Here is an 18312-nt window from a genome sequence, read left to right as displayed (position 1 = left end):
GGGAGCCCGGGGCGCTGTGTATGGGGGGGGCGGGGGGCGCTGTGCAAGGGGGGAGGTACGGGGGGGTGCTGTGCACAGTGGGGAGCCCGGGGCGCTGTGCATGGGGGGGGTGGGGGGCGCTGTGCAAGGGGGGAGGTACGGGGCGCTGTGCATGGGGGGGCGGGGGAGCCCGGGGCGCTGTGCATGGGGGGGGCGGGGGGCGCTGTGCAAGGGGGGAGGTACGGGGGGGTGCTGTGCACAGTGGGGAGCCCGGGGCGCTGTGCATGGGGGGGGGAGCTGTGCACCGGGGGAGCTGTGCACGGGGGGGCGGCAGCGGGCTGTGGGGAGGATTTTCAGGGGTTCGCCCCCCCGGGCAGGCACCTTGGACACCGGTGTCAGGGCGTGTGCCGGGCCCCGGCAGTGGGAGCCCTTTGCACGATGCCGGTGGCTGTGCGGTGGCTCTCCGGTGACTGCATCATGCGAGAGGGAGGTGATGGGCAGGGGACCCCGGGGGTCTGGGCGGGGTGGTTGGGCGCTTGTGCCCCCTCATCCCCGCGGGGCAGACGGGAGCTGTAGGAGGCGTGTCCCGGGGGGAGGTGGGGGTGTGGCCCCCTTGTCCCTGCTCTGGAATGACTTGCAGGGAGGTGGGGAGGCAGGATGGGTTCGGGCAGGGCCCACTTGCAGTGGGAACCAGAAACGTGTGTAGCCTCCAGTCCCTTGCGGCTGGGGAGAGCGGGGCACTGGGTCCAGGAGACATGCCCTGTAGTTGTCTAGGCAAACCTTAGGAAAGCAGGAGCTGGACCTTGTGGGTCTCTGCATTTCTTCACACTTCTCCACCCGGTTAGCTGCGCTGGAGGTGACTGTCCCCTGGAACGGAGGTGGGGGTCTAACATGGCATAGAATATTACAGAGCCCAATGGAAACGGGTGCTGCTCATAGCTAGACACTTCCATTACAGAGAGAGGTTTCTTCCTGGGTAGCAAGCCACAGAAAGTGGGTTTCCCCAGTGACTACCAGCACTAAAGCAATTGAATGGTGGGTACAAGTGCTGAATCCAAACAAGGTTTGAATGCAAAGTCGGTGTACCCTTAGGGGATGTTTGCGTGGCAGCTAGGGGTGACTCTCCCAGCCCAGACGGACAGACTTGCACCAGTAGGGCTTGAGCCAGTGCGCTAAAAATAGCGTGGGCCTCGTGGCTCCAGTGGAGACTCTGGCTAGCTCACTTGAGCTCCGATCCCAGCAGTTGGGTGGGCTTGAGAGCCCACGCTGCCACATCCACATTGCTCGTTTTAGCATGTTCACTTGCGTCTCAGTTGAGTTCTGTCTTCCCACCCTGAGAGCCGCAATCCCAGTTGCAATGTAGACACACCTTTAGCTGTGTGCTCTCTTCTAGGGGGGACTTGCATGGGGTTTCCTCATATGAATCAGTGCTTGATTTGATACAGTAAAGTCCACTGTGCCACTGGGTCTTCATGTAATAGACCCAGACTGGAGGCAGATTCATATTTAAGAGTGTCATAAAAATAAAGGGAAGGGTAACCACCTTTCTGTATACAGTGCTATAAAAATCCCTCCTGGCCAGAGGCAAAACCCTTTCACTTGTAAAGGGTTAAGAAGCTAAGATAACCTCGCTGGCACCTGACCAAAATGACCAATGAGGAGACAAGATACTTTCAAATTGGGAGTGGGGGGTGGGGGGGAACAAAGGGTTTGTCTGTCCGCTTGATGCTTTTGCCAGGAACAGATCAGGAATGCAGTCTCAGAACTTCTGTTAGTTAGTAAGTAATCTAGCCAGAAATGCGTTAGATTTCGTTTTGTTTAATGGCTGGTAAAATAAGCTGTGCTGAATGGAATGTATATTCCTGTTCTTGTGTCTTTTTGTAACTTAAGGTTTTGCCTAGAGGGATTCTCTATGTTTTGAAGCTGACTGCCCTGTAAGGTATTTACCATCCTGATTTTACAGAGGTGACTCTTTTATCTTTTCTTTAATTAAAATTCTTCTTTTAAGAACCTGATTGATTTTTCATTGTTCTTAAGATCCAAGGGTTTGGGTCTGTGTTCACCTGTACAAATTGGTGAGGATTTTTATCAAGCCTTCTCCAGGAAAGGGGGTTTAGGGCTTGGGGGGATATTTTGCGGGAAGACGTCTCCAGGTGGTCTCTTTCCCTGTTCTTTGTTTAATACGCTTGGTGGTGGCAGCATAGGGTTCAAGGACAAGGCAAAGTTTATACCTTGGGAAAGTTTTTAACCTAAGCTGGTAAGAATAAGCTTAGGGGGTCTTTCATGCAGGTCCCCACATCTGTACCCTAGAGTTCAGAGTGGGGAAGGAACCTTGACAAAGAGTTTCCAGGTTTAGCACAGTGAAATTCAATTTATTTTTAGCTAAGAAGCTTTCTAAAAAAATAAATTAGCCATAACTAGCCTTTTGGCATCGCACAACTGTGGCTTTGTTTTCACAAAGGCCTTTCATTCCTAATTACTCTTAATTCCTACAAAGTGCCTCTGACTGTCCAGATGATCGGATCTTCTCTCTGTTAGTTCCATGCTCTGACAACTTTCTGTAGGCGGCGGTAAAGGGAGGATCCCAGACGCTACAACTTGTAGTTCTTAAATATTTAGTAGTAGCAAAAAAATCAATTGCGCGATTAAACAATAATAGAATACCATTTAAATATTTTTTGATGTTTTCTACATTTTCAAGTATATTGATTTCAGTTACAACACAGAATACAAAGTTTACAGTGCTCACTTTATATTTGTTTTTGATTACAAATATTTGCACTGTAAAAAACAAAAGAAATAGTATATTTCAATTCAGCTCATACAAGTACTGTAGTGCAATCTTTGTAATGAAAGTTGAACTTACAAATGTAGAATTATGTACAAAAATAACTGCATTCAAAAATAAAACAGTGTAAAACTTTAGAACCTAGAAGTCCACTCAGTCCTACTTCAGTCAATCACTCAGACAAACAAACTGTGTTCCAATTTGCAGGAGATGATGCTGCCAGCTTCATGTTTACAATATCACCTGAAAGTGAGAACAGGTGTTCTTATGGGACTGTTGTAGCCGGTGTTGCAAGGTATTTATGTGCCAGATATGCTAAAGCTTCATATGTCCCTTCATGCTTCAGCCACCATTCCAGGATACATGCGTCCATGCTGATGACGGGTTCCGCTCAATAACAAAACAGAGTGGACTGATGCATGTTCATCATCTGAGTCAGATGCCACCAACAGAAGGTTGATTTTCTTTTTTGGTGGTTCTGGTTCTGTAGTTTCCGCATTGGAGTGTTGCTCTTTTTAGAGTTCTGAAAGCACGCTCCACACCTCGTCCCTCTCAGATTTTGGAAGGCACTTCAGATTCTTAAACCTTGGGTAGAGTGCTGTATCTATCCTTAGAAATCTCACATTTGTGTCTTCTTTGCATTTTGTCAAATCTGCTGTGAAAGTGTTCTTAAAATGAACATGTGCTGAGTCATCATCTGAGACTGCTGTAACATGAAATTTATGGCAGAATGCGGGTAAAACAGAACAGGAGACACACAATTCTCCCCCAAGGAGTTCAGTCACAAATTTAGTGCATAATTTTTTTTAACAAGCATCATCAGTATGGAACCATGTCCTCTGGAATGGTGGCCGAAACATGAAGGGGCATATGAATGTTTAGCATATCTGGTATGTAAATACCTTACAATGCCAGCTACAACAGTGCCATGTGAACACCTTTTCTCACTTTCAGGTGACATTGTAAATAAGCAGGCAGCATTATCTCCCATCAATGTAAACAAACTTGTTTGTCGTAGCAATTGGCTGAACGAGAAGTAGGACTGAGTGGACTTGTAGGCTCTAAAGTTTTCCGTTGTTTTGTTTTTGAGTGCAATTACATAGCAAAAAAATCTACATTTGTAATTTACACTTTCATGATAAAGAGATTGCACAACAGTACTTGTATGAGGTGAATTGAAAAATACTATTTTTATTACAGTGCAAATATTTGTAATAAAAAAATATAAAGTGAGCAATGTTCACTTTGTATTCTGTGTTGTAATAGAAATCAATATATTTTAAAATGTTGAAAAACATCCAAAATATTTAATAAATTTCAGTTGGTATTCTGTTGTTTAACAGTGCGATTAATTGCAATTCATTTTTTTAATTGCTGTTAATTTTGTTTTTTAGTTAATTGTGTGAGTCAACTGCGATTAATCTACTACCCTAATATTTAGCAGTAATCTGGGGCTAAGTGCTTTTTTTATGACACTTTTATACTGAAAAAAGCCCTAGTGTAGATGCAAATATACTGGCAAAACTGCAGTTTTATTGGTATGGTGTGTTTCACTTGGAGGGCGGGGGTGTGGGGAATCTGGAATAAGTGATACGAGCAAAAATGCAAAAACACCCACACTAGGTAATGCTTTGCTGATACACTATGCCAGATTCCTATGCTGGCAAAGCACTCCTAGTGTAGACATAGCTTTAGTTTTCTTGGGTAATTGGTATAAGCTATACCAGGAAGAGCACTTTTTTGTGGTGGTTTTTTTTTTTTTTGTGTGCGCCCCCCCCCCCCACTTTCCAGGTCTAAGCTACATCTACACTCGGAGGGGCTTTCTGGTTGGCTATAGTGGCAAAACTTAAGTGTAGACTAGGCCTGAATTTTGCGGAAATGACTTCAGGAGAAGCTGTCATGTTAAAGTCTTGTAACTTGCATTTTTTTTAAAATAGTGTAATACGTGCCAGCGATGCTGCGGTTGAACTGATAGGGCGTTCTGCAGCTGCTGTGAGTGTGGACTGGAAATGGGGAGGGAGCGTTGGTTGGAAAGTTTGCCTGCTCTTCAGGGTTGAATTTTGTGGAAGTGTTCTGGAGGGGCGGGAAGAGGAGTACAGTTTGTGCTGGGTGGGAAAGAGAGAGAAGGGGTGGATTTAGGCTCCACAGCTGTTAGGGACTGATTCATGTTGGTGGTTCTTTTATTTTACGGTTCCCCCAGAAGTACCGATCAGAATTGGGGACCCATTCTGCTAAGTGTTGTCCTCAGAAAGAAACGGGGCTTCTGCTCTAGAGAATTTAATATCTTAAGCCTTGGCACTGCAATCTGAGATATCCCTGAATGCCTGTACTGAGGTCTGTTGACTCCACTGGGACTCAGTGCAGGTGTATGGGTTTCCCCCATAGAACACCTTGGAGGATCAAGCTCTAAGGCATGATGTACAGTAACAAATACTTCCTTCTCAGCTTGGTTAAGCCTTTACTTGGAAGTGGCTAAGGGAGACTGAGAAGGGCAAATTGCAAATTAGTTGAATGTTCTTAAGCTCTGGAATGCTGACCTGAAAGTGCCGTGCCTTGCCCTGCAGTGGTGTCGCAAGACAGTTCTAGTGTGACTTATGCTTTCACAGGGCCAGGGGGAATGTCTCTGAAATAGACCTGTCATGTGGATTTTAGATACATACAGTTACAACTGTACAGACATGCTGTTTGCACATACTGTGCTGTATAATTAGAGTAACAGGAGTTATCTGAAAAAATACAATGATGTTTCATTAATGTTTCTGACATCAGGATATTGCTATTTATTTGACTTCATTTCGCAACTGTTTATCTGTGTATGGTCAGAATAATTTAGACACTGTGACGTTCCCCTGGTGTTATCTGGACCAGTGGTCTGCTAGGCATCTCCAATCCTTGACTCTGGGAGCCAGCCTTGGCCTGCTCTGCTGTGAGAACCCCCACTCCTGCGCTGTTCACGCACAGCCTCTGGCATGTAAGCTGCTTGGATTATGCTACCGAATGACACTAGCCAATATCTCCAGTCCCAGACACAACCGTAGGAACCTCCGTCTTGCAGAGTCCAGTTATGCTCGCAGGACGCTGCTAGCTTATATGAGTTCGTCAGTTTAACAAAGAAATTGATATGCACCAGGCTTGTTATCCCAAGGGGAGTCTCTGACACGCTTCAAACCAAATGCACTGCTTCAGGTAGAATAAACAAATGTATTAACTACAAAAGATAGATTTTAAGTGATTATAAGTCAAAGCACAAGTAGTCGGATTTGGTCAAATGAAATGAAAGCAAAACTCATTCTAAGCTGATCTTAACACTTTCAGTGCCCTTACAAACTTAGATGCTTCTCACCACAGGTTGGTTGGTTGCCCTTCAGTCAGGCTCTCCCCTTTGATCAGCACTTCAGTCGCTTGGTGGTGGTGTCTGTAGATGGAGGTGGAAGAAAGAGGAAGAGCATGGCAAAGTCTTTCCCTTTTATCATGTTCTTTCTTCCCTCTTGGCTTTGCCCCCGCCCCCCTTCAGTGTCAGGTGAACATTACCTCATTGTAGTCCCTGAGTGACCAAGGGAAGGTGGGGAGGAAGGGGATGACTCAAGAGTCCAACAGATCCTTTGTTGCTGGCTAGGCCAGTGTCCTCTGTTCCTGTGAGGCTGGGCTGGCTTTTTCCCATACGTGCCCTGACCAGGTATGAACTGCACCTCTGCTCTTGGAGAGTTTTTACCCGGTCTTGTGTTAAGCCGTGAGGACACATTTTCAGCCTCATAACTATATACATGAAATTACAGCCTATAACATTATTATAACAACAATGCTCAGTGCATCATGAGCCTTCCAAAGACACCTGACGTGACAAACTTTTGCATTGGATACCACACAGTCATATTGTAAGGATGAACATGGGGGTGCAGGATGTTCTCCCGAGATACAGTGTGTCACAGACACTTAGACTGATGTTGTTTGAAGTGTATTGAGGTTGTTTTTATAAAACATCTCACGGGATGCGTGCTTATGGAAATGAGGTCCCCGCTGTTGGCTTCGAACAAGTATAACATGGGCAGGAGCTATGCAAGTCTTCATCTCTCTCTGCAGATGCACCTCAGTCCCCACTTGTTGTATCTCTGCAATTCTGGTCTTTGATTTCAATAATGGCTAATCCTTACGGAAGCTGGGTGCCTCCTCTCAGGTGATCGGCACTTTCAGCTCCTACTGAATCTATATGGGAGCCAAGGGAACTTATCACCTTGCAGTATGGTAGAGCAGAGGACTGAAAGCTTAATTCTCCTGGGAATCCTTAGGTTGCTGGTTCAGCTCTGGATTGAAGGAACTGGCTTTGCGGGAGGGATAGCTCAGTGGTTTGAGCATTGGCCCGCTAAACCCAGGGTTGTGAGTTCAATCCTTGAGGGTGCCATTTAGGGATCTGGTGCAAAAATTGGGGATTTGTCCTGCTTTGAGCAGGGGGTTGGACTAGGTGATCTCCTGAGGTCCCTTCCAACCCTGATATTCTATGATTCTGTGGGACCCCACAGCTCTGCCAATGCACTTCAATCCTGCCCTGCAGCTCTCTTGTTGTTCTCGTCTTTGGGCAGTCTCTCTTGAACTCTTAGTTGTGTGGGCGAATTTCACCTTTTTCTAAGTGACAGGAACATAGAAACATCTTCTTCTGAAGTGTTCTCAGCCCAAAAAAAAAAAAGTCACTTTCCCAAATTATTTAGAAAATTGTTGCCTGTTTGAAATCGTGATGATAAAACAATTCTTCCTGCCGAGTTTGTTTATGAGAGTTTGACAAATCTGGAAGGAAATGCTCTTTGGAGAGATTGCTCCCTTTGCTGCTGGGCCAAGTGGTTTTCAAATATTAAATCTGAGTGCCGCAGCATGGTTCATTAGAGACAAGGGCATTAATAATAGATTGTTAAAATGAGTAAAGCAGGAGTGCAGCTAGGGTGTTTTTTTTTTCCCCTAAGAGAAGTGTAGTCGCTTTGGAGCTACTAATCTGAAGAAAAGCAATTCCTTTTGGCTTCTGTTTTAGTTGTTTATACACATTGCTGCATCCTTTCTCTTATTTCCCTCTACTGAAAGGTCCTTTGCTTCATGCTGAGCCCAGTACTTTATCAATTCTCTGCTAATAGACCACTGGTTGTCCCCAACAGTGATTGGGGCACCCTTGTGCTGGATGATGTGAAATGACACCATAGACCAAGGGTGGCCAAACTTATTGGCCCTCTGAGTCGCACACGACGATCTTCAGAAGTTGGAGAGCTGGAGTGTGCCTGCCGGGACTCGGGGCTTCAGCTGAGTAAGGTGCGTCTGCCGGGGCTGAAGCCTTGAGACCTCCTTCCCCGCTAGGCAGAAGCCAGTGGCGACGTGTGTGGGGCGGGGGGCGCCCTCGCCCAGATTTCTGCTGGGGTTTGCTGGCCCCGCTCAGTCACATGGTGCCGCAGGGCCGCTTCCCTGCATGACAGCAAACAGTTGGGAGCTACAGGGAGGCCCACTACTTTTGCTGTTGCCTCTCCCCTTGGAGCTAAAGCAGCAGCCCCTCCCTTCAGCTCCCAGCTAACACCTGCGAGTTACAGGGAGGGACCAATGAGGATAAGAGGGGGGGGCATGACTCAAATGGTGGGAGAGCTTTAAATCAACCCCCCCAGCAGGCACCAGTCATCTCTGGCAGAAGCCCCCTAGCCTCATCACTCCACTGCAGGATAGAAGCCCTGAGCTTTCCCCCGCAGTCTGGTAGGTGGAGGACGGAGGGGGAGCCCCCCAAGCTGCACTTCAACTGCAAAAGAGCCACGAGCAGCGGTTTGGCCACCCCTGTGATAGAGGGTTGCTGTCCCAAAGAGGTTACGCTCTAAATCAGGGACAGGCAAACTTTTTGGCCTGAGGGCCACATTGGGTTTCGGAAATTGTATGGAGGGCCGGTTAGGGGAGGCTGGGCCTGTGTCCCCACCTCCCCTTGCATCTCGCCCCCTGACGGCCGCACCCCTCCGCGGGACCACTGCCCCATCCATCTTCCCTCCCGCTCACGGAACTCCTGCCCCACACCGCCCCATCCAACCCTCCTCTCCTTCCTGACTCCTCCTCCCCCGGGACCACTGCCCCCATTCAACCCCCCCGTTCCCCGCCCTCTGACCGCCCCGACCCCATTCACACCCCTGACCACCACCCTGAACTCCCCTGCCCTCTATCCAACCCTCCCTGCCCCCTTACCGTGCAGCACAGAGCACCGGTGGCCAGAGCGTTGCCCAGGTGCCCAAAGCATTGCACCGGTGCAGTGTAGTAAATCGCTCTCCGTAACTGCTACCAGTAGCACCTTCCTACACGGAGCAGTTTAATATACTACACCGGCAGCATGGAGTGCTGAGGCTGCGGGGGGAGAGGCCGGGGGCTAGCCTCCCAGGCCAGGAGCTCAGGGGCCGGGCAGGAGGCGGATGTGGCCCACGGGCCATAGTTTGCCCACCTCTGCTCTAAATAGATGGGACGGGCAAAGATTGGCAGGGCAAAGTGGGGGGCGGAAAGTGGTGAAGTGGCTTGCCCGTTGTCTCGCGGTAGGTGGCTGGCAGCTGGGAATACAACGCAGGTTACTCAAATCCTAGCCTTGTGCCCTTGCCACTGGGCAGTATGCCCCTCATCTTTTTAATTCATAACAAACCTATTTGATGGTGGGCATGGCATGCTGGTAAAGATGCATTTGGTCCACTGTCTGGTTTAAACTCCCTTGCAGCCAATGGAGCTTACCCTAGGGATGAATGTGGCCTTGTTAATTTGGAAATGTTATTTAATCGGGCATGTGAAGCTTTAAAGCAAGATCCCGAGTCTTGTTTTTGAAAGCCAATTGTGTCATGCAGGGAAAGGGAAGCTTTAAATCGTGCAGGGTGCGGTGTAACAGCAAGCTTATTTTCAAATAAATTTGTTAGTCTCTAAGGTGCCAAAAGTACTCCTTTTCTTAATGCCTATTGCGTATTTCCCCCAGAAGAAGGAAGTGACAGGAATGCCAGCACCAGATCTTGTTGAAGAGAAGTGAGAGATTTGCTGAAGAAAAACCGGTTTGTTCTTGTATCAGTATAGTGGTTTGGCCAGTCAAGTTTCACGCTGTGCAAAATCTTGCATGACATGGTTTCTTTTTTCTTGTCTATGAAACCAACAGAGAGACCTGTCAGAGTAATTCTGCTGGGCTGACATTGCTACAGATGCCAAGGGACAGGCAGATTAAATTGTTTACCAAGATTTTTCTTCCTCTTCCTCAAAGTAAATACTTTAAAACCAAGTGACATTGCTAGCCTGTTTGGCAGCTCTGGAATCTGAATTCGTTTCCTCCTGCACAGAACAGATGCAGCAAGGACAGTGCAAACCTCCCTCAGGCTGCCCCTTCAACCTGACCTTGAATAATTCACTTTCCATGCCAGGAATGGTGTTGATGGCAGTACTGGCATTTGTGACAGCGACTTCTGTGTTGAATCCCACCAATTTGTATCTCCCAGGCCAGCAAATAGCCATTAGATGGTAAAGACTTTTTAACTGGTACTAACCTAGTTTGTATTTGAACTTGTGATGGATAGTGGAAAGGTTACCAGACCCCTCAATATAAGACTAATAAAAGTCTCGGAGGTTGAAGGATGTGCGGGTTAAGATGTTTTGCTATTCAAATACACATAGTCTGACCGTAAGCATGTAACCCAGTTTGACTGTCTGTTACCTTGGCCTGTAATTTACAGCATTGCTGTTCCTGTGCAGAGGCTGGAGCTTTCCTTCGATACAGAAACCGCATCAAATTATGTTCTTTGGATTAGGTTTGCATGCCCTGAGGCATTGCTGATAGAGAGAGAGAGAGGTTTTCATCAGGTTAATTCCCACCCCCTTATTGCAGGGAAACAGATTGATATCAAACCGTTATAAAATTTATTTAAAAAATACATTATATGCAAGAGCTGTGACGCTTGAATTAAAAAAAGAAAAGATAAGTGTAGGCGTTTGGAGTAGCAGCTCTGTTAATTTCCCCCCCCCCCCCCCCCCCCCCCCGTGAGTTGTCACTGGCTCAAATCCTAGCCTAGTAACTAGACCATCCAATGGTTGGAATGCATTGTTGCAGCCTGTCACCCTTTGAATGAGATCAGCACTCCCAGCAGGACTGAAAAGTAACTGTGGCAGCCCATCTAGAGCTGCAGGGCAAATTTAAGAACAGAGGAGGCGGGTATGTAAGTAAGATGCAGTAGCAAGCTCTGCCGAGCAAGCCTCATCCAACCCTTCGCCAGCTAATGGTGGTTATCGCGTTTTCTTCTGTGCCTTTGCATCGTTGGACATTTCTTGCTGTTTGCGCTGCAGGAAAAAAACAACCCTCTGTTTGTTAGAACAAAACCTTTCCGGACCAAGACCAGGTGGGTCCTTGGCTCCTGATCGTGAATCCGCAGCTTGCCTTGTGTTGAAAGCATTAAAGATCACTAACTGTCAGAGAAATGAAGTTCCCATTGTTTCACTGGATAATTTCTTTTGAAAGCCCTGCGCTGGAGGCTGTGCAGAGATTAGTCTGTAGACCTTGCATCTGCTGCATTGTCCGTTAATGCTCCGCCTAAAGATGCAGGTTTGCCACAGCACAGTCAAGCTAGTGGAATTCTGAGCTATCCTGGAGCATTGCAAATTGGTTGATGCGGTTAGTATTTGTTTAGTGCTAGCAGCTTGCTGGATAGGCCCCTCACAAATATTGATCGTCCCTGTCCCCAAAGAGCTTCTAAAACGTGTACCCATTCTGCCATCACACGGGAGTCACGGGCAGAGTCTTCCGAGTTCAAAACTGGTAGCCTAGCCACTGGTCCATAATGCGGTTAGCCCTGGCTGCAGTTCTGCAGGGGGGGCTAATCATACAGCATTAGTTACTTCTCTGCAATAGCTGGGACGTTCATTGCAAGTTAACTGCAATTTGCAATGTGTCACTGAACAAGCAATGAAAAAAGCAGGAAATGCATCATACATTCACTTTGTTTGTTGTTTGTTTTGACAGTTGTATTTTGAATTATTCATGGTGCTCTGTTGTTCAAGGTTAGCTGGGAAGCAAAAGTGATCCCTGTAAACTGTTTATGTGGAGGGGTTATTGGTGTGTAGACTTTTAAACGCACGCAGATGAATTGCAGATGACACCATGTGCTGCACACAATCTGCTGGCTGTCCTCCGAGATGGGCAGTTCAGTAGACAGGACAAACAACCCTTGTGAACTGCCGAAAGAGGCTAAAGGTTCAGAGAAAGTTGTGCAAAGAGGTGTTTGATACTTACGGGAGTTGGGTTACCTGGAATGAAAACTGCAATGGAAATCTCTTGCTGAGGATATTTCAGTAGGTTCCAGTCCTCCAGACCACTCCACAGATTTCTGCCCACGTACAAAGCAGCTTGCCAGGATCAGACCTTAGCATGAAACAATGCATATGGGGGAAGAGGCAATATAAAGGTTCCAGTGAAGAGTTGATTACAGTATATAAGTACCTTAATTGAAAGAAGATACCAGGTACTAAACTAAAGGGATGTTTAATCTAGCAGAGAAGGGCAGAACAAGAATCAATGGCGTGAAGTCAGCCAAATTCAAATTAGAAATTAGGTCCAGTTTTTTAGCAGGGAGGGTGATAGACCAAGGGAACAAACTAGCAAGGGAGGTGGTGAATTTTCCATCTATTGGTGTCTTCAGACCAAGATCTGGATGTCTTTCTGGAAGATACACTTTAGGCCAACACAGATTATTGGGCTCGGTACAGTCCATGAAAGGGTGTGCTTTTGTCTGTTTCCCGGAGCTTCAGGGATGTGCATGTGCAATGTTCTTTTGTTGACCATCATTTCTGTGGTTAGACTGTGTGCAGCTGAACACAATCAAGTCTGGGGGGGAATTCCACTACAGGGGTCCACTCGCAGAGGCTGTGCTCCAGGTGTCTGGTGGTCTACACCTGGATCTCTGCTCTCCACAGGATTGTCCCAATGGTGTATGGTGGTTGGGGAGGTTGAGAGAGTCTCTGAGTAGCCAGGTCCCATTGTAAGGACTTAACAGGGTAGGACCAGTTGTAGTGTATTTGTGTGGCACTAACACTTAGAAGCCTGGCCGTGGGCCAGGCACCCTTTGTGCTAGGTGCTGTACAAACACAGAACAAAAATTCCCTGCCCTAAAGAGCTTACTGTCTCATTAACAAGGATTCGAAGGCCAAGCCATTGAGTTCATTTCTGAAGCAAGCAGGGAGTCAGGGGTGTGTCACTGAGGGCGGGTATGAAGTGTTTGCATTGGCCCGTCATTGCTTCCGCGCTCTCCAGCGACTTCAGTTGCTCTGTGATGGCTGCACGCTGAAAGAGGTTTGCGGTACTCTTATCTGGAGGTAATGAGACACTGGATCATGGTGCCTCAGTCCCCTCATCTGAGACCGTCTCCTGGCAGTTGGAGATGCAAGAAAGCCTGCAACAGTTTGCATGTACACATGTAGTGAGGAGTTCATCGTGACCCCGACAGTCATTGATCCAGTGCCTGCCGTCGGTGTGGTTAAAGCACTGGCAAGTTCCCCTTCTTGCTAACATAGACTTCAGGCAGCAAAGGCAGGAGCAAAGCCAGCTGATCGTGATTCATGTGAACTTCACACTTACAGAAAGTGTCAGGCTGGTGAGAAGAGGTGAACAGAATTAGCAAAGATGTAACCTTGTGCGTGTAGAGAAAGCAACCCTTCTGCCCTGAATGCACCACTGGGATCTTGCCGAGTTCTTTTTAGCATCTGTCTGAGCTGCTGCATTCTATGGAGTCATCAGCTGTTCTCTTCTGTTAATGAGCTGTGCAGTGTCTGTTAATAGGCATCCCTCTCCTGTGGCATTTGCTCTTTTCTCTTTGTTGAGTGAGTTGCCTCTTTATAGCTAAAAAGAAAAGGAGGACTTGTGGCACCTTAGAGACTAACCAATTTATTTGAGCATAAGCTTTCCTTCATCGGATGCTGATCTTTATCTTTATAGCTGATTGTAAAAGTAACAGCCTATAAAGTCTGGTGAAGGTTAGATCTTTTCCATTGTGTGGAGGTTATTCGTTTCAGGGACATGTGTTTGACCAGTATAGTATGAAATCATTCTGTAACATTGATGTTACAGTAGCATCCACTGACCCCAGTTGGGATGGAGGACTCTTTGGGCTTGGTGCTGTGTGAATACACCAGTAGATATGGACTGTGACCCAGAGAGCCTGCAAGCCAAAAACATATGTGCAGGGAGGGAACACTTGAAGGAAGGAGAAAGAGAACTGCTTTCATTTGCATGGCAGGAAGTGACCTATTTCCTCCTGGAGCACAAGTGATAACTCCACCAAAGCCAAACATTCCTTGCAGTGGCATTTGTCTGTGTGATGTCGTGCATGCCTGGCCGACAAAAGGTACGTGAATTTTTGTGGTGAAGAGCTGTTAAAAGATGGAACTATTTGGCTTCATCACAACAGAATTAATACAGCGGATATTAACTGCAGACCAACAAAATTACTATATAAAAGAAGGTAACTTTTCCTGTCTTGTCACTCTGATCTGATCCTTTTTTCATTTTAAGTCTAGGGCATTTATACCATGCTCATCATTGTGGGCTTACAAAAGCTACTGTAAGGAGGATCTCTGTCTTCTCTCCCTTCAGTCCCTCCATTGTGGGATTGTTTGTCTTGTGGTAGGAAGGCTAGAAAGGGAGTTTTTGCCTTTTGCTTGACAGTGGCTAGATTCATGATCATTCCGATCCCGCAGGAAAGAGAATTCTGCACTCGTTGGGCTAGCTGATGACAGAGCTCTCTCCAACCTCACCCTTGAGGTTGACTGTTTCTTAGGCACTGAGTGTTGGGGACTGCATAGAGCGCACTGTGGTGGGTCTCTGACAGCTTCCATAAGACAGATGTGGAGGGAGATGGTGCTTGTGGGGGTGTCGAGAGGCTGTCGTGTTTAGACAGCTCAAGTCAGCCCCACCGTGTGCTTTGAAGATGAGAACTGAACCCAGTGTTCAGCAGGGAGCCAAAGTAATGAGCAAAGGACTGGGGTGTGCATTTGCCAACCTGTGTTAATAGCAGGGTGGCAGCTCTGTTTTGAATCAAGTGTTGAGCTATTTCTGAGTCAGTTTTCTCTTCCCAGATACAGTGTGCTGCTGTCACTGAGTCTAAAGATCACAGATGCTCATATCACTGTGGCCAAGTGTGAATTCGACAATCCAGGGCACAGTCTGATTGTCATCTGAATTGCGCTGCTGTTAAAAGACCCCTGGCATATCTCCCAAGGAGAGATCGCTCTTCTGGGGTTCTCTTTGTTCTGATAAAGCCTGTCGTGTCTCTCCTTTGCCCATGGCCCTGATTAGGTGTGTTCGGCAGCTGCTGCTCAGTATGTGGCCTTTACTCACGTTCTGTCCTGGCCTGCAGCTCCTCTTTGCATCGCAACCTGCTGAGATTTGACCGAGGAATGCTCGCCTCAGAAACTGCAAACGCTTTCCAGTCTAGGTGTCAGAGTAACAGCCGGGTTAGTCTGTATTCGCAAAAAGAAAAGGAGGACTTGTGGCACCTTAGAGACTCACCAATTTATTTGAGCATAAGCTTTCGTGAGCTGCAGCTCACTTCATCGGATGCGTACTGTGGAAAATACAGATAATGTTTTTATACACACAGACCATGAAAAAATGGGTGTTTATCACTACAAAAGGTTTTCTCACCCCCACCCCACTCTCCTGCTGGTAATAGCTTATCTAAAGTGATCACTCTCCTTACAATGTGTATGATAATCAAGGTGGGCCATTTCCAGCACACATCCAGGTAGTGATAAACAAATCCTTTTGTAGTGATAAACACCCATTTTTTTCATGGTCTGTGTGTATAAAACCATCTTCTGTATTTTCCACCGTATGCATCCGATGAAGTGAGCTGTAGCTCACGAAAGCTTATGCTCAAATAAATTGGTTAGTCTCTAAGGTGCCACGAGTACTCCTTTTCTTTTTCCAATCTAGGAGGCCCTTCTCCCAGTAATGGACAAGGGAACAACATAGTTCTATAATGATCCTTTGTCAGCTATTGCCTGGTTTAACCTCCATGGACAGGAGTCCACCCAAGGTATATACAGGTCATGCAAACTCAGGGCCGGATTAACTTTTTGTGGGCCCTACGCCAAATATATTTGTGGGCTCCCATTGGGGAAATGGGGCATGTGATGGGGGGTGGTCCGCAGAGCGAGGGGCCGGCTGGCGGCAATGAGGCACAGCACAGTGGGAGTGGCCCCACTCAGCCCAGCCCAAGGGCACTGTTTACAAACCCACAACTGCTAGACGCACACTGGCCCGCCCAGCCCTGATCTGCCAGCGTGCCCCTTCCACATTGTCACCCTGCCCTTATGCCCAGCGTTCCCTCACCCAGAGACTTCCCCTGCAGATCCCTATGCCCAATGCCCACGGACCTGCTATGTCCAGCATCCCCCTGCCCAGAGACCCCTCTCGCTGACCTCCCACCACAACTGCACAGCACCCTGCACACCATACCCCCCTGCCCAGCTTCCCCAGCCACAGATCCCCTACCGTCCAGTACCCCCTTCACAGTCCCACCATCACAGCTGCACAGTGCCCCATATTCCTGAGGGAATTCTGCATCAAATTCTGTGCATAATATTTTAAAATTCTGCCTTTTTTTTTTTTTTTTTTTTTACAATAAGTAAATGTGAACGCTCCACCATGGCAGTGGGGAGTACAGGCCACTGGCTGCATGGAAGTGGGAGAATACCCTGCAGCCTCCCCCGCCCTCTTGGGGCAGGGACTTGGCAGTGAGGCTGAACCTGACCCTGATACAGCACAAGGGCCATGCCTGCCACAGAAACACCCTGGGGCCCTGCCCCTTTTGCACCAGGCACACCAGATGTGGGCAGGGAGGCTCAGCCTGGCAGCAGGATCCAAGTGCAGAGGGACTTAGTGTGGGGGGATCTGGAGGGGGGTAAGAGGGTTCTGTGTGGGGCAATCTGGGTGCAGGCAGCTCAGTGGGGGATCTGGATGCAAAGGGAGGTTCCAGGTGCAGGGGTAATGGAAGTCTGCAGGGGGGACCAAGTGAAAGTGGTTGGAACTCAGCGGGGTTGGGGGGAGGAGAATCGGTGCAGGAGAGGTGGGGTTCATTTGGGTGGGAGTCTAGGTGGTTGGGGCTCAGTGGGGAGGGTGTCTGGGGGGGCTCATTGGAGTGGTACAAATGCAGGGGAGGTGGGGCATGTCAGGGTGAGGGTTTGATGGGCCTGCTTAACAGGGGAGCCCCAGCTGCTGCCAAGGGATCTGCATGCTGGTCCCCCTAACCCCTTCTCTTCCCCTTCCCCTCTGCTCCATCTCCTCCCCATCCCACCCCCTTCCTTCTCCCCTTTCCCCGCTTCCCCTGTCCTCTTCTCTTCCCCGTCCCATGCCCCTTCCCCTCTCCATCCCTGTCCCTTCTTTCCCCACAGCGGGCACTCACTGTTATACAGTAACTCCATACTTAACGTCCTCTTGCTTAACGTTGTTTCAATCTTACGTCCCTGCTCCATTACAGAACATGCTCCATTTAAAGTTGTGCAATGCTTCGGTATAACGTCGTTTGGCTGCCTGCTTTGTCCACAGCTGGCAGCTCCCCTACACCCCCCCATGTCTTCCCCAGTGCCTCCCCCTCGCCCCCCGCTGGCAGACCCTGTGGATCAGTGTACTCCCGCTTCTTCCCCTGCCTCCAGCAATCAGCGGGCTTGCGGCGTTCACGAGGGAGGAGCGAGGACATGGCGCGCAGGCTCCCCCTCCCTCTCCTGCTTCCTGAACGCCACAAGCCAGTTGATTGCCGCGGGCAGAAGACAGCGGAGGGAGGGGGAGCCTGCGCACTGCGTCCTCGCTCCTCCCACATCCTCCTGCTCCCTGAACGTTGCAAGCCAGCTGATTGTCGGGGGCAGGAACGAGGACGTGGAGTGTGGAGTAAAAGGGGGGGAAGAAGAGGTGGGTTAAGGGTGGGGGTTTGGGGGAAGGGGTGGAGTGGGTGGGCTGAAGGTTGAGCCCCCCACCCCTGGTGCTTGCAGAGTAGGGGAAGCTGCTCCTCCTGCTGTGCAATGTGCTTCGAGCCTACAGGACCTTCAGCCGCCTTGCCTGCCTCATTGTCTCCAGGGCCAGTGGGCTGTGCCTGTGTGGGGTGAGGCGGGGGCCCCTCCCAGCCATAGCACTGGACTGTATGGCAAAAACCCTTTGTCCCTGGACCTAACCCCCCCGCCCCATTTACATTCATTCTTATGGGGAAATTGGATTCGCTTAACATCATTTCACTTGACGTCGCATTTTTCAGGAACAGAACTACAGCGTTAAGTGAGGAGTTCCTGGAGAAAAAGAAGGATGGCCCCCAGCACTAGGACCCAGAGGGTGGTGTCCGGCTGCAGTCCAGGAAGCTGGGCAGCACCTTCTCTTTTCAGCCAGGCTGTGCAGCTCTGCGTTCACAGAAATTGGGGGGTGGGAGTGGCATGTGACCTTGCACCCCATTTGGCCCCCACCCCTTGCCTCTATTGGCGGACAGTGCCCCCCCAAACTATGCCATGAACATTCCCAATCACACCCCCCCCCCCCCCCCGTTCCTCCT

The 18312-nt window shown here is 48.6% G+C and overlaps 1 protein-coding gene across 1 annotated transcript in view; it reads left to right on the top strand.

Moving 5' to 3' along the window:
- The window catches only part of KIAA0513 (KIAA0513 ortholog), a 92235-nt gene that overhangs the window by 371 nt on the left and 73552 nt on the right, over positions 1 to 18312 (top strand). The gene's annotated exons all lie outside the window — the stretch shown is intronic.

Source organism: Eretmochelys imbricata, chromosome 12, assembly GCF_965152235.1.
Source record: "Eretmochelys imbricata isolate rEreImb1 chromosome 12, rEreImb1.hap1, whole genome shotgun sequence".
Lineage (NCBI taxonomy): Eukaryota > Metazoa > Chordata > Testudines > Cheloniidae > Eretmochelys > Eretmochelys imbricata.
Note: the sequence above shows the minus strand (reverse complement) of the source record. Positions and strands in the feature narration are given on the sequence as shown.